The 24,238-nt window shown below is 40.0% G+C and overlaps 1 long non-coding RNA gene across 2 annotated transcripts; it reads right to left on the bottom strand.

Moving 5' to 3' along the window:
- Nucleotides 1–3,573: 3,573 nt before the first annotated feature.
- Nucleotides 3,574–23,336, bottom strand: LOC125965614 (uncharacterized). 2 transcript variants are annotated; one of them, XR_007479704.1, is made up of 3 exons: nucleotides 20,463–23,336; nucleotides 18,000–19,314; nucleotides 3,574–6,995 (listed from the first exon to the last, which is right to left on the bottom strand). It is a non-coding gene; the product is annotated as an uncharacterized LOC125965614 (long non-coding RNA). The 2 variants fall into 2 exon arrangements; XR_007479703.1 differs by lacking the exon at nucleotides 3,574–6,995 and having other exon boundaries at nucleotides 14,446–19,314.
- Between the last annotated feature and the right edge of the window lie 902 nt (nucleotides 23,337–24,238).

Below are 24,238 nucleotides of genomic sequence, written 5' to 3'. Positions count from 1 at the left end.
TTATACCCATCCTCATACTGAGTTGGTGTAACACAGACACAAGATTACCTGGTTACCATCTAGGATCTGCCAATTATCAGTCATGTGACCTTGAGTAAGTTAATATTCCTGTGCCTCAGTTTCCTCATCTCTAACATAGTGATAATTTTAGTGCTTGCTTCCTAGGGTTGTTGCTAGAAGGAAATGGATTAATATATGTATTTAGTAGAGAACTTGACACATTACCATCACAATATCATCATGACTATAAAATACTTTAACCAGTGTAGATTCACTGAATGTCCCTCTTGCTCACTGTCTCTCTCTCCAGTTCCAATCTGCTCTGCAGGGATAACTCACATTAGACACATAGCAAAGACCCTGAACATCCCAGTGATCTCTAAGGATAAATTTATGAGAGCTTTCTGGCTTCCACTAGAGTTAAGAGGATTAAGAGAAGGCAGCACTTTGGGCATTCTGAAGAGGCTTTCTGAATGGAGTGGACCTGGGGAGGGGCAGGAATTTTTGGGCCGGAGCTAAATGGTTTCCCTTATTGTGGAGAAAGTGACTGACTGTGAAACAGCCCTGCTTATTTTGCAAGTTTAGATCAGAAGAAGCAAATGGTCTAGGTGTTGCCCTGGCCAGTCTTGACCAGTGTGGTTGGGTACCACAGTCTTTACATGTTCTGACCATGGCCTGTAAAGTTTACACCTTTACCTGCATGATTAGGGACAGTTAGATCTGACTCCATGTGTCTTCCATTTCAGAGATTTTGTCCTCTGAAACCCACCCTCAAGTATCTTCCATCCTTGTTTCTCACGTCGTGTTGTATTATTTGTCATTCTCCCTGACCATAGGCTAGTTTCCTCCTCATGGCTGGAGACGTCACTACTGACAGCTCACAGCTTCTCAACTTGTGCTTCTCATCACCATTGGAGAAGGAAGACCTCTTTTTTCTTAGTTCAAATTCTAGGCAAAATGGGTCTGCACTGGGTCAGGTGCTAAGGTGAGGGAGGTTGGGATCCTATAAAAACATGACAGCCCTTGCTGGAAGCACATGCTGGGAACGGTGGGAGAGCATTTCCCCAGAGAGGGGGTTGGAGCGGGTGGGGCTGCTGCTCTCGCAGTGATGGTGGGGGTAACCACCTCCACCATGACCCTTTCTTAATTTCCTTCTGCTTTCTGCCTTGCGTCCCCTCACTTTCATTACTCAGCAGCATGCTGTGGGTGTGACTTTTGCTCTTGTGTGCCATTGGTGCCATCTGCTCCTGCCTTGTCTCCTTTGATGTCATGATACAGATGGCAAGGACACAATGGGAAGTGGCACTTAGTTCAATATGGTAGCTCTGGCTACATCCAGCCTGCCCTTGAATCAGTGCTGCTTATAAGTAATTCCAGCTCATATGAAAGTCTAATAACACAATCATTATTACATTATGGTTTAGCCTCTGAAATCCCATTATAAATTATTGAAACTAGATGCACCCTTTCCAAAATATGCATTTTTTACAATAGAGGAGCTAATATCTAAGATTGCTTTAAAGGTAATCTGATCGATTTTTAAAAAATGATGACAACTTGCCATTAACAAGCTACCAAAGTTCAGGAGTATTGTTGCTATTATACACAATGGAAAATATCTTCCAAATATGCTTGTTAATTTGACCATCTAGGTGTCAAAGCTAATCAGTCAACAGCTACAGCTAATGCAGGAAAGAAGAAAAATTAATATTCATTAGACTCTTGTTTACACTTCTGTTGTCAAGGTTAATCAGTTTGCTTTAAGCACAACATTTCACTCTTATTAAAGTCATTAGTACCCTTCAGTACACGGAGAACACTGGGGTTCACAAGTGTTTGATTTATACATCACACACATTGCACAGGGACCCATGCTTAAGCCATATTTTGCTGGAATTTAGACATAAACCTTTATTGAGACCAACCAATTAATCTTCTTCACAGTAGAATGATAGGTAAAAAATGTAACCCAAATTTAGGTGTTTAGTCATATTCTCAATTGCAGAAACTAACAAGTATTCAGCCTTTCAGCTTTAACACAAACATTACATAGACTCATACCAAAACAGTCCCTACTGGGCACTGGCAATGCAAAAAGGAATTTTGGCATTTTGTTTACCTTTGTGTCAAAATTATCATTATAAACAACTGAACTGTGATCAAAAATTTTCTACCGAAGAATAGTTAATGTATCTAGCTAGTCCATGACTGTAATCTTATCAGAGGATTCGCTTTTCCTATTACAAATAGGAAATGACTCTTTTAGTAATTTTTCACCCCCCTCCAAGTGTGGAGCTGGCAATTTGATGGAAATTCCAGCCTGACATTATTCTAGTTTACTCCTCAACAACAGTTTACACAGGGAAGTGAGCCTGGGAACGGTTCTCTCCCCATCACTCTTCATCTCACGAAGAAAGCTGATAGACATCATGTAACGTGGATCTCAGCTTTCACCTGAGTTTCCTTGGTGTTTAGTTCCAGAAACAGGAATTATGATGGGTTACTCAGCAAAGACTTATCCTGACACCCAGTTACTACAACATCTGAAGCCTGCTCCAGACACACCAGTACGAGTCTCAGACTCCACAGAAACAGTCTGTTTCTTCGAGCTGCAATGGAGCTGTGTTGTTTTTCCTTCTTTTCATCCTGTGACCCAATGACCAGGATGCTCTGGATAAATGCCCCATGGCTATAACAAATAGAACAAACAATATTCCTTCTGTATGCAAGTTACATGTTTTTGTGACAGTGAATATGGAGGGGCCTCAGAGGACAAAGATTTTTTTCAATAACTGCCATAAGAGGACTGAATATTAATTATTCTCAAACTGTTATTTTTAGCAAATTTCTTCTAAAACTTAATTAACACATAGCTAATACATTCATACAGTAGGAGATTTCATTTGTACTTTGGTGGAGCTATTTGTAATTGATTCTGCTAGTTTTTTTCCTGAAAGCTCTTAAAAATAATTGGACATTCCATTGGAGTACTCTTGACATTTACTGTAGATAGATGACATATAGAACTTTCAGCAAAAAATAATCTCCACAATACCATAAAAATATAGAATATAGTATTTGGGAATTGCATTAATTATTTATGAGTGAGAAAGGACTAAATCTACTGCCATATTGGAAATGGCCGTCTATCTGGCCTGGAGTCTTAGTTTGGCTCCTCAAGTTTTTTACCATGTAAAATTGCACTGTCCAATACAATAGCCGCTAGCCACTTGGAGACATTAAAATTTAAATTAATTTAAACTAAACAAAATGAAAAATTCAGTTCCTCAGCCACATTTCAGTATTCAGTATCCACGTGAGCTGGTAATCGCCCTATTGAATGGTGCCAGAAGAGAATATTCCTGGTCATCTCAAAAACTTTTATTGGACAGTGTTAATATAAAATTTATGCAGTCCTCGCCAATCACAAAAATGATCTATTCTTCAATCACTTTCCAGGAGATTTTCATTTCAAGGTTAACCTAATAAAGATGTATTTTGACCTCTTGTCTCCAAAGATCATTCCCATACAATAACAGCAACAAGACACAAAAAACCAAATTCCACTGCCAATGAGACTGGAAGATGTTTAATTCAAATAAAATGTACATACAGAAAATGATGGACAAATCATAAATGATGTAGAAGGTAGAAGGAAGGTCCTATCTAAGCAACTGAGTGTGTGTGTGTGAAGAGTGGCCACAGAAGCAAGCAGATGTGTCTACAGAACCTGCAAAAGGCTCAGAAATGGGAGGTCAGTTCTAGAGACGGGGACTTCTACTTCTCACTTCTGTTCTGCACTGTCAGAGTGCTTCTTTTACTCTAGTAAGAAACTACATGTTTTATCCTCTATATTAACCACAGGTTCAGGACTAGGGATACCAGGTACAAGGACAGACAGTAGAAGGGGTGGCGCACTGAAAACAATGTCACCCAGTGAATACCGACACCCTGACTGCTGAGAAACCTTCTGTCTTCTTTCCCCATCCAGTTCCAGAGCACCCATCAGCTGGGTTTTTTATCTTCCTCTGTCATCACCTCACCTTCTAAACAGGAGATTGGAAACTCCTTCTGTGGAGAAAACAAACAGCTCTAGAGGGAAGACACTAGTATTGATAAGAAGGGTCCCTTTAAAAAGCCAGACGGCCTCTCTATTGCCTGCAATGCAGCCACCAGCCCACACCCCCTCCCCTTGCACAAACAGATGTCAGGCAATTTTTTAGTGCCTCACTCTTCAACATAAAAGAACAGCCAATGATAACCATGTATTTGAGGATTATCTCCAACAAGAAATAGAGAGGTTGAAATAAGCAAAGTGGAAAAGCAGAAACAGGAAAAAAAAGGGAAAATGCAAGAAGAGGAAAACGTTGGAGAAAACATGAGAGATAAGGGAATATTACACAAATAAAACAAGAACAGCATACCACTAAAGGAAATGGAAAGGCAATTTAAAATATGTGAGTAAATATATAAACTCTGTGGAAACTTTGGAAGACAAAGGTGAGGAACTCTACCAAAACTGAACAAGGAAAAAGAGATGATGATAGAAGAAGAGAAAATTAAAGTTCCAATATTCTAAGTTCCAGGGGAAAAAGAAGAATAGAGAAAATGATGCAGAAGAAATACAAGAATATTTCCCCAAACTGAATAATATGAGTGCTAGCACAATGCATGAAAAAGAACCTACAGTCTGGCACAGGACTGCGAAATGTCCAAACAATAGGGACAAAACAGACCTTAAGAAAGATGGGTCATATCAAAAAGGATGAGAATTAAAATGACAATGATTTGGGCAACAGTGATTTTGTCTAGTTCTTGGCCAGAATCAAGAGAAAAAGGCTGTATACATTATATTAAAATACTGATGTAAATGTCAGAGGAGACAACAAAAAAAGCTGAAAATGATTTACTCTGGGCCCCGTTGTGAGGAACTGTGAAAGAGGAATCAAGAGACTGGTGGATTTTTGTTCTGCTGAACAAAAAAATCTTTGATAACTAAAATTATTTGTAGGTACTATGGGATAAAAATAAATTTTAAACAAAACAAAACCCTATCCAAGAAAATAATTGCAAATTATTTAACATCCAATTCTTATCAAAATCCTAGTTTAAAGAATAAACAAGCAAACATACAAACAATTAAACTTTTGGATTCAAATCTGGGAAATATCAGATTATAAACTGTATGAAGTGAATGAAGTAGTAAATAAGTATATGGGCCCCTTTTTATGTGAGGATTTGAAGACATAAAATACGTAGACATCATAGATACAACACAACAGCACCTTGTTAAAAAAAACTTCTAACCACACTTCTAATCTTACCCTCAATTCACAATAAGGATTCCTGAAATCATTAATAAGCACAGAAAATAGCCTAACTGACTGACAAAGAATACTTTTTCATGTTCAGTTTGTCAAAAATACTAGTTATCCTAACATCTTGACCACGACATTTATTGTGTCAATGATTATATAAAAATCCTAAGAGCACTCTTTTTCAGGATGACTTTTCTGGAAACTGAAATTTGCTAAAAAGAACTACAAAATCCCAAATACATTATCATGAAACCCTGAAACTCCTGTTTCCCACCAGGTCATCCATCGGAGCATTGGTGATGCCTCCAGACTTTAACAGCACAGAAGACGTTATTAATGAGGGCAGATTTAAAAAGGAAGTCTGTGAATGTGATTTGATGTGTATTTTACAAACTCCTACATATCAGTGTAGTACAATGGATATCTGTCAATTGCCTGCTTAAGTATCTCTGGTGGCTACCTTCAGCCTAGTATGTAAAACTCCTTAATCTTTTATTCAATAACCTACGTCAATTTTCTGTCCTTTCCTCATGCTTCTAAACACTTTCTCAGCTCAAGCCAGATGAATCAGCTTGCTTCTTCCAAGTCTGGGTTTTCTGTCCAGAAAACATATTGTGCCTTCATGCATATTGTCTGTCTGCCTTGAATGTCCTCACTTCCCCTCTACCAAACCTTATGTTTGTCCATCTTAAAGCTTTGGTTCAAAGCTCTGCTCCAAGAGGCCCTTCCTGACTGATACTAACTGTGGTTGTTGCTGTTGTTTGGTTGGTTGCTTACTTGGTTTTTATGACTCTGGGCCCTCATAAGAATTACTAGTAACTTTATCAATATTTCAGTTTTCATCATGGACTTACAGCAAATTACTGACCAACTTGTCACTGTTGACAGTGGGCAAGCTTTCTTCTACTTACTGGGACTTCAACTCTACATATCCTATGTCAGATTTCTGTGGATTTCAGTCTCACTTTAAAGTATGGATCCATTGGTCCATAAATCTGCCTCACACACACAGTGTGTGTTTCTATAGTGACTGCACTCCTCAAGTGTCTATGCATTTCGGGCTATGAAGGCTGTTCCCCTGGGGGTTTGGCAACACGCTGGCATTGTGCGGGGTGTAGGTCACATCATGGCTGGTACCCTTTCTGGTGAATTTAGGCAGAGGGGAGGGAGGAGCCCCAGAGCACAGCCCTCCAGGCATCACCACTGACCCCAATGGGTCTGGGGCTGTAACCCACTGGTCTTCTGCTTTGGAGCAGGAGAAAATGGTGAGTCCACACTCTGGTTCTGAGTCCATCCACACTTCAGCAATTTTTTGATACCTTGGCATTAGGGCCAAGCCAGCCATCTGGGCTTCTTTTGTGGCTGCTAATCTCAAAATGGCCCTCAGGCTTGCAATGACTCTTCCGAGGCTGTGTGGTGAGAAGTAGGAGCAGTGATGACACGCCTCTCCCAAGGCTGAACTGCAGGCCACCCTCCACCTGGTCCCCATTCGCATGTCCTTTCAGTGCCCCGGTTTCCTCCAGGGTTTTTTTGGGGGTGGAGGAGGAAGGAAGGAGAGACCTATGTCAGTCACATATCTTTCAGGAAATGCCCATCACTCTAGACTTTCTTAATCTTTCTGTCCCCTCGAACTTTTGGAAATCTGGTCAAGCCTGTAGACTTCTCAGAATAACACTTCTAAAGGAATAAAATAAAGGCATAAAAAGAAAATATTTATATTAACATACAGTTAACCAAATGTTATTAAAATACAATTTATGGTAGTTATCTATGTTTATTAGCACACAAATAACAAGATCTAGTATCCAATTTAATAACAACTCTAATTTCTAATGCTGTTGAACTTCGCAATTTCCAGGTAGCTGAAACAACTGTGATACAATAAGAAATGGGATTTCCATTGATGATAAAAGTCACAGATACTGTGAATATAGCAATGCATCCATTTTAGAAATTAATTTTTAAAATTAGCAATACATAAACATGTTAAAAATCTAAACTCTTGTGTGGTAGGATGAAATTCTTCCTCCTTGCCCTGTTCCCCACCCTCTCAGTTTCCCTTTCTAGAAGCACAGTCATCTGTCTGTGTGTCACCTTCCAGAGTAATTCAATGTAAATATATACCAGGAAGGGGGAGAAAGTTATGTATTTTATTTGTTCACTTAAAACATCTTGAAGATTGTTTCATTGCAACTCACACTTTTTAAGGACAGATAGCCTTCCACTGTGTGAATGTACCATAATTGAGTGAACCTCCACTGACATATTTATACTGCTTTCAATCTGTTCTTATAAATGTCATACACAATTTTGAAAACATGTGGATTATATATGTTGCACAGACTACTAAAAATGAAATTCTCAAAGGCAATTGTCCTCCAAAGAAGTTGCATCAATTTCCACTCCATTCAAGAATACATAAGAGTTGTATCTGGCAAATGTACAGGTTTTCCCTGGAACTTAGCACTATTTGGAAGAGGACTGGGAGTGAATTCACAGTACTGTTACCAATACTTTCCTCACCTTTTATTCTCTAATGCCTCGTGCTAAAATTTAGTAGAACTTGGTCATTCTTCCTACTCACTGGCAATTGTTTTCACTTTTGTGGCAATGCCTGATTTTGATTTTATATTCTTGGGGTGGCACAGAGTCCTGGCAGCCTAGATCAAGATGTTAGAGATTGTTTTAATAAATAATGTCCAGCAAATAGTTCATCTGAGTGCCTATCGGAAGGAAGTGGGTGGTGGGTCTTGTGACAAGTCTCTTCAACTACGGCCCATTGGAAACTGAACACCAACTTCAAAGCATGTAACACTTGTCTTTTCTAAGAGGTTTAACTCATAAAATTTGTTAAGATAAATGATGCCAGTAATATTCTAACAATGATGGGCTATCATTTTGTTTCCATAGTTACCTGTGTTTCTATTAGCTTAAGGCTTCAGATGAGTAGCTTCAAACTCTGGTTTCTTCTTCAACTAGGTCAATAGTAACAATTTTTCCTTCTACTGGGGAGGCAAACTAAGTTGTAAATCTCATTAATGAAGAAGACATTTCTACAATGTCCAAATTCTACAGTGCTCAATTAGATTAAATTCAGAGCAATAAAACATTTCTGAATATGTTCTCAGAGAAACTCATATCATAGTTTTCCTTATTTGACATCATCTTTACCAGTTAAGAGAACACACTTCAGATAATAGTAACGCTCTTTACAAAGCATAATTTCCTGAATCTCTTCCTGGTTTTAGCTATGACAAGTTCTTTTGGTAACACTGAACTCTAGACATGCTTATCTCAGACTTGTTTAGAATTTTAGGCTAAAGGGCTTTTCTAATCTTGCAGTGAGTGAGCCAAAATCTAGAATAGGCTCTTCATGGGAGAAGAAGTAGGATAATTAAACAAAAGTCGTTAGAGTTGATTAAAGTGATGATAAAGAGTAAATGGATTCACACTTACAGGTTCTGAAATCCAATGTAAAGAATTGACCCCATAGCTAATCTCAGGGCAATTAGGTACTCATGAAGACCTAGTGAAATTCTTTAAGTTTAGATTTTAAAAAGTAATGTGTTATCAGGGGAAACAGAAAATCCAGACCTTAGAGACTAATTTTGATTCCTATGAAAATAGTAGGAATCAGGATAACATATTAAAGAGAACTCAGTATTGGGAAAAACCTAAAAGGTGTGGCTAGAAATATATCCTTCTATGTTCTCCTCCTGTGAAAGGAGGAAAGACTGAGTGATCAAAGGAAATTGTAACTGCAACAGATCTTGGCTTTACTCCTTCCTTCCTTCTGCTTGGTCACTGGCTCCAACATAGCTCTCAATTCTAACCCGTGTGACATATTCATATGTCATATGTGTTCTGGGCATATCAGCAGTTAAGGGTCCAAAAATAACTGGTTAGACGGAGTGTCATGGTAAATAGTGCATTTTTGACTTACTATATTTTAAACTTATGATGGGTTTATTGGGACATAACCCTACTGTAAGTCAAGGGAGATCTGTATATATAATGGAATATTATTCAGACATAAAAGAGAAGGAAATCTTGCCTTTTGTGACAACATGGATGAACCTTGAGGGCACTGTGCTAAGTGAAAAAAGTCAGACAGAGAAAGACAGATACTAAATATTCTCATTTATATGTGGAAACTGAAAAACTTGGATCATGCAGGGAACTCTACTCAATATTCTGTAATAACCTATATGGGAAAAAAATCTGAAAAAGAGTGGAGATATATATATATATATATATATATATATATATATATATATATATATATATATATAACTGAATCACTTTGCTGTACACCTGAAAGCAACACAACATTGTAAATCAACTATACATCGATATAAAATAAAAATGAAATTTAAAAACTCTTTTAAAAAAGCTGAATCATAGAAAAAAAGAGCAGAATGGTGGTTGCCAGGGGTTGAGTGTGGGGGAAATGGGAGATGCTGGTCAAATGGTGTACACTTCCAGCTATAAGATGAATGAGTTTTGGGCACCTAATGTACTGCCTGACGGCTATAGTTCATACTGTATTATATACTTCAAATTTGCTTAGAGCATAATCTTAAATGCTCTCACTTCGAAAAAGAAACAGTAATTATGTGAGGTGATGGAGGTGTTAACAACCCTTATTGCTGTAATCATTTTGCATTATATATGTGTATGAAACCTATACAATGTTATATGTCAACTGTATCTCAATAAAGCTGGAAAAAAAAGAATTCTACATTAGCCCGTGTGTATGTATGAAGGCAAATGATGAAAGGAGATGCTTCTTACACGACTCCTTTTAATTCTCTAAAAGTATTTCCATTATATAGATATTGGAAGGTCAGAGGGAAGTTGCAGAAATAATAAACCTTAACATGAATCAGTATGAGGGTGAGTAGAAGCTTGTGAAATTCCAGCCCATGTTTATGGGCATGTTCCAAATGTGATGGCTGGCGTCTACACTAGTCACATTATGGAGGGACTCTGCCTGCTCCAAGAATTTCAAAGGACAAATAAGGAATTTTTTTTCTTTTTTTGGCCGCGCTGCAGGGCATGTGGGATCTTAGCTCCCCGACCAGGGATTGAACCTGTGCCCCCTGCAGTGGAAGCACAGAGTCTTAACCACTGAACCACCAGGAAATTCCCAAGAATCTCAAAGGAGAGATACAGTACTGAGAGAACAAATTATGACAGTATGAGGCTGCATAAAGCAGGACCTGAAAATTTTGATTCAGGGAACTGGAGGAGATGATGTTTTTGTTCTGAGTCTATGTGATTGAGTCAGGGTTCTGCACTCTGCCCTCGGGGCAGCCTCAGGATATTCATCTTCCTGTGTGTTTCAAGTCATTTGTGAAATGAGGATATTAACCCTGCCCAGTGAATCAGTCAGGGTGAAAGTGGCTTCAGGTGACTGAAGAGCAAGCTAACCTTGGCTCAGTCCATAAAGGCATGAGCAGTTCTCGGGCTGCCCCAGCAGCTTCCTGATGGGAGGCTTGCAGGTCCTCTGTGCCTTCCTTGATTTTCCTACCCCTGTTGAAATGGCAGCAGTGCCTCAGACAGCTCATTCTCACACTTTCAAGTCCAAGTTTCAAGTTGGAAGCAGTGAGAGCGGGCAGGGGAATGAGGAAGAGAAACACCCCCCAAAATGACCCTCTCCCTTCAAGAAAGAGGAAATGTCTTCCCAGGATCCCCTTGGCAGATTTTCCTCTGTGTCTCCTTGACCAAAACAATTCTCTCACTGCAAGAGAGGTTATGAGAAAGAGCATTTGATTTGCTATCCTCTGCGGCAGGAGGGCAGGCAAGAGAGATGGAGACAGATAGAGCTGGCCACAACCACCTCAGGCCAGAACTGTGAATGTTAAATGGGATAAAACATGTAAAACAATTTGCACAGGCACACGTTGTAAATATTCAACTAGAAGGTAACACTTATTTGCTATTGTTATTTGCCTTGAAGAGAGAATATTTTAATGGAGAGACTTTGTCATGTGCTTTAAATATTTGAGTGTTGTGATACCTGTGATGAGAATAGAGTTGAAATCATAGTAATTTTCTGTGAGATCTGTTTCAAAATGATATTGGCTCTGATGGTAAGCACACCATCGACACAATTTTCAAGCAGGATTTGAAAGACCCCTGTTATTTAGGTGGACACTTTCATTAAGGGTAAATTTGGGATTCCTTCTAGTGGAAGCTTCTATGATTCTACACTATAATCATCAGAGGCTCAAGACACAAGATCCCTCCCTTAGCTTAAAATGGACTTAATTTGTGTTTGGGGCTAAATTGCGATGTTCTGGCTGGATCCAGAATTTCTAAAATGAGGACATAAAAGACCATTACAGCTCTGCAATTGCAATGAGATATGCAACTCCTTCATGATTAACAGAGAAGAGAATTGTTGCTTAGATACTGACAAGTACAAAATAATAGTAATTTTTTTTCCTGTGTAGAGGTACAGAATTCATTTTAGTTTTAGATATTGAAATTCTAAATACTGATATCTCCTCAAGTTAAAAATGAACATTGGGGTCAGTAACTTACCCACAACTTCCTTATTGGATCATCTATTCTTAAAATGACTGTATATTTCCCATGTTATGACCTTCCCTGTCACATGTGCATTCTCCATCCCTTTGTTAGGATTTTGTGAACATGCTATGAACATGTTAGAATGGTATAAATGATATTTGCTGTGTATGATTTGTTTCCCATCCCCAATCCTGCCAGGGGGAGGGAGGTGTTATATCTCAAGAGACTCTCTTACCAAGTCCAAGTTTTAAATCAATTAAACTTGTACAGACTCCAACATACCATCTTGATATGACCTTGAGCCCTGAAGTACATGGACGAGTGGAATGATCACAGCCAAGTTGGAAAACTGTCTCTGAAAAGAGTAGTTGGTTGACAAACATCAGTAGTGACTCAACCAAGGGAAGGGGTGACTTCCTCAAATTGAAAGGGGCCCTGAAAGTAAGACAAACGCTGAAACCATATTCCCCAAATTCATATTTTCATGCTGCTTTAAGCTATCCAAGGAACTCACAGCAGAGATGCAGAGCTACTTACTGAGAAGCTCAGGTACTCCCTTTTTATACCATCAGCACTTTCTTCTCCTCACACTTTCTCTTCAACCTCTTTCCAACTGTCTTCCACTCCACCAGTCACCAAAACTGTTCTGTTCAGGTCACCAAGGACCCACACTTGGTGATGCCCTACGGCTGTTTTTCATCCTCACCTTCCTTGTCTTCTGAGTATCATTCAACAGTGTGACGACGTCTTCTCCCTGTGTGGCTTTGGTGACGTTACACTCTCCCTGTGCTCTTTCTTCCTGTCCAGCTGTTCCTCCTCAGGACTTTTTCCTGGTTCCTCTTGCTTTACTCCAACTCCTATTATTGGAGGATCACTGACCTTCAGTTGGGTTCCTCCTCTTTTCTGTCTACACTCTGACTAAGGCTTGAAGTTCCAACTTTAGCCAGTGCTGATCTGTCTCCAGTGAGGAGCTTCTCCTCCGAATCCCATTTCAGTGCATGGCTAATAGGTTTCAAACTGGACATGCACAGAAGGAGTCAGGCCTTCCCTTCTCCCACTCACCACCACATGACCTCATTCATCCCCTGCCTTCCCATACCATCGCCCACTCAGTTAATAATGCCTGAAACCTGGGAATCATCCTTGAATACTACTTCTCCAGTGCCTTCACCACCAGCCAACCAGCAATTCCTGTCAATTCATCCTCCAAACGTGTTTCACGCACATCCACCCACTTTCTCCACCTCCACCACCACACCTGGTCTAACTACCAGCATCCCTCACCTCGTGTGCGGCAGTGGCCTCCTAGCAGGGTTCTCAGCTTCTTTCCTTGGCTCCCCTATGATTCATTCTTGCCCAGTGGTCAAAACTACAATCATACTACAACACCCCCTACTCAAAACTCTTAAAAGGGTTCTTACCACTGCTTAACTAACACCCAGACTCCTTACTGTGGTCTAGAGGTGTTTCACATTCCAACCCCTGGCAATGTTTTTAACATCACAGCCATTCTCGTTCTTTCTGACTGAGCCTCTGTCACACTGACCTAACACACCAGCCTCTTTCTTGCTGCAGGCCCTTTGCACTTGCTGTTTCTTCTCTTAGAGTTTTCTTTGCCTGGCTCTTTGCATAGCTCACCCCTCCTGCTTCAGTCTCACCACCTGATCAGTGATGCTGTGCTCACTACATTACCTAAGGTTTTATTTGTTTGTTTGTTTACTTATTTATTTAGACTGGTAGGAAGACAGTTCTTTCCTCTGGGATTTCAGGCACATTTAGAATAAAACATGGACGGAATATGAGAAGGAGAAGCAACACCAGTATTTGGGAGACAAACTAGATTATGATGAGAAGGACCCCATTTGATCACCTCTCCTTGATCTTTTAATTTTCTATCAAGAATGATAAATTCTAAAGCCATTGGGGTCTTGCAGGTCACTGAAATGAATGTGATGGGCTATGAGTAGGGCAGTCAGGAGTGGTACAGCAGTCAGCACACGTCTATGTGAAGGTATTCAAGGGGCAAATTTTAAAATGCTGAACATGAGAAGCTAAGCCTGGCTGAGGGCTGAATTTGGCCTATGAGCCACCAGTTTAAGATCCATACCTAGATGTCTCTCATTTGTTGAGTAAGTCAGATCATTCCTAGTTCTATAAGCATCAACTTTATGTGCTTCTATATGTACATTACTAAAAAAAATAATATATAGTCATAAATAAAACAGTCTAGAACCACATATTCTTTACTTGCCCTTTAGACATTTTTCTCTTTTTCTATCTATGCTTTTGAAGTACTACAAATTATAATGTTATATAAGTATATTTACCTAACTTAGTTTCCAGTCAAAGCACGTGGAGGTGACCCTGAAGGGCACCATGGAAACATGTGAAGCATGGGGGAGGTCATTTTGTGTTTTAGATCAGCACATCTGTGTTTTGCAAAAATCACTCCAGAACAGTGTGGAGTAGGATAAGAAGTAGAGGAAGTAGGGACAGTGGTTAGTAACTATTGCGGTAATTTAGATGAGAACTGATAATGGCAAAGACAGTGAGTTTGGAGAGATGGAGAAGAAATAATCAAACCAGAAAATCCAGGTTAAGAAAAGCTACAGCAGACGTGTATTAAAGTTTTAAGTTTCCTAACGGTCATGGAAAAACAGGAAATGAAAGATGTTATTCCATAATAATCACATAGTAAAATACTGTATACCAGTCACGACCAAAATTTTCTTGAACTCCAAGAGGAACACATCAAGAATACAACCCTGCAAAGAACACTGTGCATGAATATGGCTGTATCTTATCTCAGCCTTTGATGAAAGACAAGGGTAAAATATTAATTCATAATTCAATTTTAGCATCTCTATAAGGAGTTAAAATAATATCACATAGACGTTATTTTCTTATGACCACTACCATGGAGAGAGAACTTTAAAAATCTAGGAGATAAATTGACAGCATGTCTCTCTTTTTTTTTAATATTTTAATTTTATTGGAGTATAGTTGATTTATAGTGTTGTGTTAGTAAAGGTATACAGCAAAGTGATTCAGTTATATATATACATATATTCATTCTTTTTTAGATTCTTTTCTCATATAGGTCATCACAGAATATTGAGTAGAGTTCCCTGTGCTATATAGCAGGTCCTTGTTGGTTATCTATCTTATATATAGTAGTGTGTGTGTATGTGAATCCCAAGCTCCTGATTTATCCCTCCCCATAACGTTTCCCCTTTGGTAACCATAAGTTTGTTTTTGATATCTGTAAGTCTGCTTCTGTTTGTAAATAAGTTCATTTGTATCTTTTTTTAAATTAGATTCCACATATGAGTGATATCATATATTTGTCTTTCTCTGTCTGCCTTACTTCACTTAAGTATGATAATTTCTAGGTCCATCCATGTTGCTGCAAATGGCATTATTTCATTCTTTTTTATGGCTGAGTAATATTCCGTTGTATATATGTACCACATCGTCATTATCCATTCAACTGTCTATGGACATTTAGGTTGCTTCCATGTCTTGGTTATTGTAAATAGTTAACAGGATGTCTCTTAAACCATGTTTTTCAAACTTCAGATTATGACCTACTAAGGACTGTGAAATCAGTACACTAGGTCAGAAACAGCACTTTTAAAAATGAAACAATAAATTTGAATACAAAATAGGATATTTTTACTTAGCAAGGGCAAGTGCTAGAACACAAAACTTGTGTGCGTGTGAGTTTGTGTGTACATGTGGCCCAATACATTCTGTACTGCAGGTCATGGTACAAACAGGTTGGAAAAGCTCTTCTTTACACAACCCTCCTGTATTGACTCATCTCAGTTGTGATTCTGAGATCACTGTAGGGTGGAGAAGGGAGGAAGATGTCTGGGCTGTTAGACAAAAGCAGAGTTGCAATCAGTCATCCTTTGGTATGTGATAGGAAACTGATGTCCTCCTGATTCTACCTGAAGTTAACCCAGGTAGTGCCAGCCTCTCTTCACAAAATGCTACCAAGGACATAAGGCTGCCAAACCCCCAATCTGTCTGAAGCTGAACCACGCCCTGGTGGAAGCTGCTGCGTTCTGTCCCTTAAAGACTCAATTTGTCTAAGTCACAAAGCTTGAGTTTGAGCAGGCATGCATCTTGGGCAACACACCAGAGGGTAGAGAGCTGTGTGCTGTCTGGTACGGTCAGGACACATCCTCTATTGTTTCTTTCACTATACTCTCAGAACACTCTAATTACAGAATACTTCACTCTGGTCAACAGATGTGTGGGGACCTGGTGAACTGGAGGGTGTGTGACTTTCTAAAGGGGGTTACCCAGACCCAGTTATCTGTGGGAATGGGATCCCAGTGTTTTCAGACCTCCCCAGTTGTCAAGAGATCCAGATTTTTGTGTAAAATGACTTGTCTTTAAATATTGGCAACATGGTTTTAAAAATTTAATGACGGGCCAAAAAACTCCATGGGCAAGATCTGCTCTCATGGCTCCTGGTTTGCCTCTTTCCACCTAGATCGGGCTTTTGTGTTTGTTTTCCATTCTTTTTTGTTTTTTGGTCAAGAAATGGGAAAAGAATTTGAAAAAGAATGGATACATATATGCGTATAACTGAATCACTTTGCTGTACACCTGAAACTAAGACAACATTGTAAATCAACTATACTCCAATATAAAATAAGAATTTAAAAAGAAATCCTTTTCTTTAATTGAATTTTATGTAGAAGTCCAATAAATAAAACCACCACCAATGAAAGTGCTGCTCTTTGAGGGGTGGGCTGGAGCTGTTTCCATTTGCCTCAGTCTTTCTAGCTCTGCTCTCATGAGCCCCCGGCTCTAGAAAACAGGGAAACCACAGATCTAAATGCTAAAATATTGTCTTTTTTGAGACAGAATTCTTTTTTCTTTTTACTTAAATTGGGAATTTGCCAGCAGGTGTCATTACTCTTGAGGCCATTCTTATATTGTAATACTAAGATTATATCATTAACATGTGGAAGGATGTTTGTCTTTTTTTAATTTTTATATACGTTGGGGCAGAAGGGAATACATAGATCATTTAAGTGAGCAGGATTAAATTATTTAGGTACAAGCTATAAATGAAGATTTCTAGACACAATCCTGTTTTAAGCCATTTTAAATCAGAGCTGACACTTTCAAAATCCATTCTGATATTGCTGTATAGATTCAGAAAAACATTTAAAATCTGAAAGCTATATCAAAGTCCTATAAGCTGGCCCATAGAGCAACTTGGGATTTCTGTTGGAATAAAGTGAGGTATAAATAAAAGTTCCAGAGATAGCACCTGACTATGCGATCAGAAGCTGTTAATAGAACACTTGATATTGAGAAAAGTAGAATTTTTCATAATTAAGTTCCCATTAAAGTGAAGGGAACAGGATGCTGTGCCCCATAGTTATAGGACACTCTGAAAATATTGTTACTTGGCTGTGAGGTAGGGCTGGAATCCAGCCTTTTCTATTCTGAGGCTGTGTTTTGGATTTTTCCCCTCCACTATGCAAATAACACAAGATTTAAAAGGTATTCATAAAAAACATTTTCTGGTGTCTGATTTAAGATAGCTTTGACAAAAGCAATAAAAAGACCACATATTTTGCTACTAAACAGATTTTGTGTTAAACAGATTTTACATATAACTTTTGTATAAAATCAGTTGACAGCCTTTGATAGAGGCAGACCAGACTGCTGGATATAAGTGTAGTAAAGAAAGCATCCTGAAATGTGGGTTATTTATTTACTAAATTTCAAATGCTTAACCTCCTTACCATCCACTCAGTAGGGTGGCAGGAGTAGAAATCAACATACATAGAAATATTATTTGTGTTCATTCTCCTACTGTATATTACACCCTACTTATTGCAGAACTATCTTTTATCTACCTTCCTGAGCACAAACTCCCTCGAAAAGAAAGCAGCTTTTGAACCAAGGTAATCTATCCATATTTTCTCTTTGTTTTCTTGCCCTCTGCCTCCCATTCCTTTTTTTTCTTTTTGCTAACTTCTATTGAACTCCTGACCTTGGGTAAAGATGCAGCTTTGCATGAATATTTGAAAGCGACTTTTGGTGATTTAGCTGCTAAATGTGTATGATAGAAGTCCAGCTAAACTTGGAGGCTCTGGGGGGTTTTTAACTCACCGGTGCCAGAAAGCAGACCAGTCTGGGGAAATCCAGCTAATGTCTCCCAGCTGTGCAGGGAAAGTGTGAACAGCTCTGTCACAAGCGCTGCCTTTCTCTTCTTTTCCAGACAGTACCTTCTACTCAAACCATCACTTCTCATTTGCCATTTGGACATCGGTGATGGAACTTGCTGCTTTATTGCCCACGGAGAAGCCAAGTGAGGAGTGTGGGGCTGATCTGGAAGTTTCCCTGGTACAAAAGAAGTTTCAGGCTCAGGCCTGGTCCTGGAGCAGACACACAGAAGGCTGACAGATTTGGCCTAAAGGTGGCTGGTGGACCAATAGATAATACAAGGAGAAATGGCCTTTTCTAGAGTCGTTCTTTCCAGATGAGAAAGTGACATGCCATCTCTCGGCCCTGGGAGCAAGCTAGCATTTCTTGGCCAGTTTCCAAAGCAGGTTTGTCAGAAGGCTGGGGCTGTTGTACAATCAAGAAAGAAGTGACAGAAACACAGGCAGCAAAAGCCTCAGAAACAAATAGTAAATTTTAGCTGTGAGGCAAATATTCCCAACCTTAATATTTTATCAGAAAGCAGGCTGATACTCAGCACAATTTGCAGCAAACACTTGGCTGCCCTCCAGCAGCCATTCCCTCCACCACTTAGAATTACTTAAGAAGATCTTGTCCACCTTTCCTACTTTAAAGACAGGGAAACTGAGACTCTGATGATTCCTGTGAGCCTCAGCTCCTTTGTTAGTATAATGAGGCATTGTGCTGCATGTTTTTCCAAGCTTTATAAGGACTATGATTTAAAAATTTCAGTTTGTTTTCGTGTCACACTTCCTTTAAATGCCAAATCACAGTAGTTTGAGTCTCACTCTGTTTGATCTCAGGAAATCCAGATACTGATTCTATTTCTTTCCCCCAGGAACCTGAGAAGTGCTCAGACCTTCCTAGATCTTCCCTGGTTGTCATTTGCCATTTCAGCCCCCAACTTGCTCTGGACCACAGACCAAGGACTATTCATTGCTGTGCTCTTCTTGCCAATTTTGAGCCAGCTTCTTGCAGGCATCTGTGCTCCCCGGGACCACGGTATTTTTAACAAAGTCAGCATTATAACTTTTAATGAGAATTTTCTAAGGTCTTGAAGATAGTGCAGTGCAAACCCAGTGCAGAATGTCTTCGTGATTCTCTCAGTCCTGTGAGTCCCCAGGTCCAGTCTCTCCCTTGGTGCCTCTTTGTTTAGAAGATTAGCATCTTTGCTTGGCTTTCATGTAGTCATAGTCATGTGACTATGCAAAACGGACCAGTTTAGTTGTCCCAAAGTGAGAACCTGAAACACATTTACCATAACTAATATGTTAGTTTTACTTGTTTCCCACAGCTGCTGTAACAAATTACTACAAACTTCGTGGTGCAGGACAACAGGAATTTATTCCCTCACGTTCTGGAGGCCAGAAGTCCAAAATCAGTATCACTGGGCAGAAATCAAGGCGTCAACGTGGCAGTGCTCCCTCTGGAGGCTCAAGGGGAGAATTGCTTCTGGCGGCTGCCTGCATCCTTGGCTTGTGGCCTCATCCCTCCACTCTCTGCCTCCAAGGTCACATTGACACCTCCTCTTCTGTGTGCGTCAAATCTCCCTCAGCCTCTAAGATTTCCACACCAATTCCAACATGTGTGTTTTTATTCCACACCACCAAGTACCTCTCTAATACCAGGGTGTCCTACAATTCAACTCACCTCTAACACAATCTACCTGGAGGGAGTGTCAGATCCCACAAGTCAAGGGCTCAGTCCTGCAGGACGGCCATCCTTACCCTTCCCCCAACATCAGACACTAAAAGCAAGTCCAGGCCCTGCCCATCCTTGGGTCTGATTAATTTTTTAGAGCAGCTCAGAAAACTCAGAGAAACATCTTACTTACTAGGTCACCCGTTTATTGTGAAAAGATACAACTCAGGAAGAGCCAGATGGAAGAGACACACAGGCAAAGTCTGTGGGAAGGAGCTCGGAGCTTCCCTGCCCTCTGCGAGTGCACCACCCTCCCCAGACCCCCACATGTTCACAAATAGGGAAGCTCTCTTGGTTTTTTATGGAGGCCTCAATACACAGGTACAACTGATTAAATTATTGGCCACAGGTAATGATTCACCCGTGATTAAATCACCTCCAGCTCCTCTCCCCTCCCCAGAGCTCAGGGGGTGGGACTGAAAGCTCCAAACCTCTCATCACTGCGTTGGCTCCACCAGCAACCATCTCCCATCCTTAGGTGGGAGGGCTTTCCAAAAGTCACTCGTTAACATAGCAAAAGACACCTTTAAAGCTCTCATCACAGGAAATTCCAAGAATTTTATTTAGGAGCTCTGTGCCAGGGAGGGGACTAAAGTGAAATATATATTTCCTTTAATAAATTACAATATCACAACCTCTCTATCTTAAACACCTGTTGTTAATTTTAAGAATTAAAACATAAGGGCTTACCTGGTGGCGCAGTGGTTGAGAGTCCGCCTGCCGATGCAGCGGACACGGGTTCGTGCCCCGGTACGGGAAGATCCCACATGCCGCGGAGCGGCTGGGCCCGTGAGCCATGGCCGCTGAGCCTGCGCGTCCGGAGCCTGTGCTCTGCAACGGGAGAAGCCACAACAGTGAGAGGCCCGCGTACCGCAAAAAAAAAAAAAAAAAAAAAAGAGAAATGCAGAAACAAAGGAAAACAGTCCAACAAAACTAAATAATAATAGTTTAGTCATTAAGCAAAGTGAAGGACTTTAGTTCCTTTTCAAGGGCTATAGATAATATTCTGAGCTGTGAGCTCAGATAGAGACTGTGAGCTGTCTTACAGAGACTAAAACCAGGTGGAAGAAGTTAACTACATCATGACCATGACATAAGCTGCCACAATTCCAAAAGCTGGCCTCAAAGAAATGGGAACAAACCAACCCTGGAACTAAAGACTAACTGTACTTAAAGCAATCAAGATGATGGTAGTCTGACCATTGGTGGATGACCAATTTCAAGATGAGCGTCAGAGCTGACTGCTGTTTCTGCATGTAGCCCCCTCCCTCCGCCTATAAAAGCTCTTGCCCACTGATTGTCAGCGGGGGGAGTCGGCCTTTGGACAGGAGTCTGCCCCCCACCCTCATTTGCCGACCTCCAAAATAAAGCAAACTTTCCTTTCCACCAACCTTGCCTCTTTATTGGCTTTTGAGCAGGAGCAGCTGGATCCACTTTCACTAACAGCTTTTGGCGCCAAAAGTGAGGCTGGGATCTCGCGATATCTGGCTCCCAGGTTTTCCCAAGCAGAGCGGCCGCCATGATGATGTGGCAGGAAGGCGGTGAGGAGTGCTCTGCTCATGGCTCACTGGCCCTACCCTGAGAGGGGTTAGGTGGGGACGTTCCTAGCAGCTGCTGAAACCATTTGTATCAGGGTTCCTCCCTGTTTCTCCCCTGCTCGGCACTGGCTGCCAACGTACGCTTTTCCTTGGTGGAACGGAAAGATGCCTCTGGACGAGCTGACGAGCTCCAAGACTGAGTAAGTGCACTGGTGTGCGTCTGGAAAACTTCTCTTTTGAGCATGAGGTGCTATTTGGGCATTTTGCCAATTGGTCTGACGTGTTTCTGATGTTGAGGACCCTTTGCGAGCACTGAGTGTCATTTGGGTGTATTCCTAATTGGTTCTGACTTGTGTCTGACGTCAAGGCCCATTTGTGTTGGGAAGTGTTTGTCTGGGACTCTGTATCAGTCATCCTCTGGAGGGTTTGTGACAGTTCTGTCTTCGGGTGTGTGAGTGTGTATTGCATTTGTGTGACTGGTATTCTTGTTGCCTTTTGTAAAATGGGAAATTCAGGTTCAATTCATTAAGAAAAATTTTAGCTATAAAACTATGACTAAAGAAAAAGATTTTTTTTTTTTTTTAACCAATGTATGGCAACAGTACTCTTTAGACTCTGGAGAAAATTGGTTAAGATGAAACTCTTTTGAAACTCCAAAACTGGTTCTTTTTGCATATGCAGTTAGAGAAAGCTAGCTTGATAAAATACTGTTTTCAGAATTCTGACCCTGAGAGAACAAAAATATGCCTAGGATAAAGCTTGAAGTTAACTTTTATCGTGTCTTTAAAATACAAACACAGCCCACTTTGCCTGAGACTTCAGCCTTGGGTAAATTAGTAAAACTTCAAGCCAAGAAAAAAGAAAAAAGAGGAAAGAGGGCTTAGGTTTATTAAACAAACATCTTGTACCATTAAAGAGAAATTGTGCTATGAAAAAAATATATGTTTTTAGAGGCTATGAAATATGTTCTTAAGTTTGCCAATCAAAAAATGCTGGTATAACAGTTCAATTACTTGTTTCTTGGTTTTGTTAAGGTTTTCAAGGTTAAAAACTGTAATATGTAAAAATGGTAAGGGAAGCATTTCAGTATATAAAGCAAGTACGATATGTGTTGTCAGCAAGAGAAGGTATAAAGGTGAGATATTTTTGTTGGGAAAAAAAGGAGAATAATTTTGTCGTAGGGCTGGTGGCTTCTGTATGGGAAAACAAGGGAAAAATTAATATGGATCCAGAAAGTGCTAAAAGGTTTGTGAAAAAGGAACTTTGAAAAAAGAATTTTGTACATTGTCAGGATTAAAATTAGATTGAGTTTAATTAGGTAAATGAATTTTGTTATTAACAGTAAACTGATGCAAGACTGAATTTGGTTTTCTCTCTGTGTTAAGAGAACAAAGTTCTCCTGGAATATTGAGCTGTTTTTGATAACAGATTGTAAGTTTCTTTCTCTAGCTAACTTTGAGTTGTCCAGAGCACCCCTGAGACATCTCAGATAGAAATATTAGTAAAAAGAAAATTTTTTTTAATCTAATGGAAAGCTATTATTTTACTTCTAACCATACTTTTGACTCCAGTGTTCATGATGGAAAAGAATTGTCTAATGAAGTTGTCACAGAGTATAACTACTTATGAGGTGTATCACTGCTGGCTTGAAGTACATGTCAGAGCTGACTGTGCTGTTTCTGCATGTAGCCCCCTCTCTCCGTCTATAAAAGCTCTACCCACTGATTGTCAGTCGAGGGAGTTGGCCTTTGGACAGGAGTCTGCCCTCCCCTCCCCCAGTTGCTGGCCTCTGAAATAAAGCAAACTTTCCTTTCCACTAACCCTGCCTCTTTATTGGCTTTTGAGTGGTGAGCAGCCAGACCCACTCTCGGTAACACAAGTGTGTAGTTATTTCTTGGATGTCCTGTCTTAGGTTGCATTACACTCAGTTATGTTACTTGTCAGCTATAATGATGAAAGCTAAAATGATGAAAAAATAACTTTGTTTTTCATATTAACACCAAGTATATTTAGCACAATTTTTAGATTCACCAGATTAGATTTTCCAGAAATCTAAACCAGTTAGATTTTCCAGAAATCTAACTATCATGTAAATCCATGGAAGATTGTCCTTTGTTTTATTCAGAATTTTACAGAGAGATGTTTACTATTTTGAAATATCATGCTCCTAACTGCAGTGTTGGTTCTGGTATTTCAATACCAGACAGTCTGCTTCGTAGCTTTCCAACTGGTGGGGATTCTGATTTAGGTAAACATGTGACTCTTTCATTATACTACTTTCTTTTTCTCTCTCTTTTATTTATAGGTAGGGTTTTTTGGTTGCTTTTTTGGGGGTGGGGGTTGTAGCCTATGAATATCTGGAGGCTGATATTCATCTTTGTGGCACTGAGTCTGGAAGGGTTGTGAACCACACTGTTTAGCACAGTGCAGGTTCTCAGCATAGCAATGAGATCATAAGTATAATGATAGTTAACCATTTACTGATTGTTTTCCATGCACCAAAGCAGTGCGATAATCACTTTACAAATATCGTCTCATTTGATTCTCACAATAAATCTTTCAGATAGGCATATTTTTTTATCTCCATCTTTACAAGTGAGACAAGTTTGGCCAATACAGTTTGTACGTGTAGTTGGCACTCCATACCCACGAATGCAGAATCCGGGGGTGCAGAATGCATGGATATGGAGAGCCGACTTCACTAAGCCATTTTATATAAGGGACTTGAGCAGCCCCAGATCTTGGTTTCCGCAGGGGTCCTGGAACCACTCCCCTGTGGACACAGAGGGAGGACTGTAATAGAGCATCATTTGAATCCAAATCTGCTTGACCTCAGAGCCAGGGTGTTTACCTGCCCAGTTAAACCACCAGTCTAGAAAAGATTGCTGCACCAGCTGAGGAAACAACCAAAAGCAGGCAGGTCGTAAC

Source organism: Orcinus orca, chromosome 10 (assembly GCF_937001465.1).
Source record: "Orcinus orca chromosome 10, mOrcOrc1.1, whole genome shotgun sequence".
Lineage (NCBI taxonomy): Eukaryota > Metazoa > Chordata > Mammalia > Artiodactyla > Delphinidae > Orcinus > Orcinus orca.
This window is presented reverse-complemented; position numbering and strand designations above follow the sequence as displayed.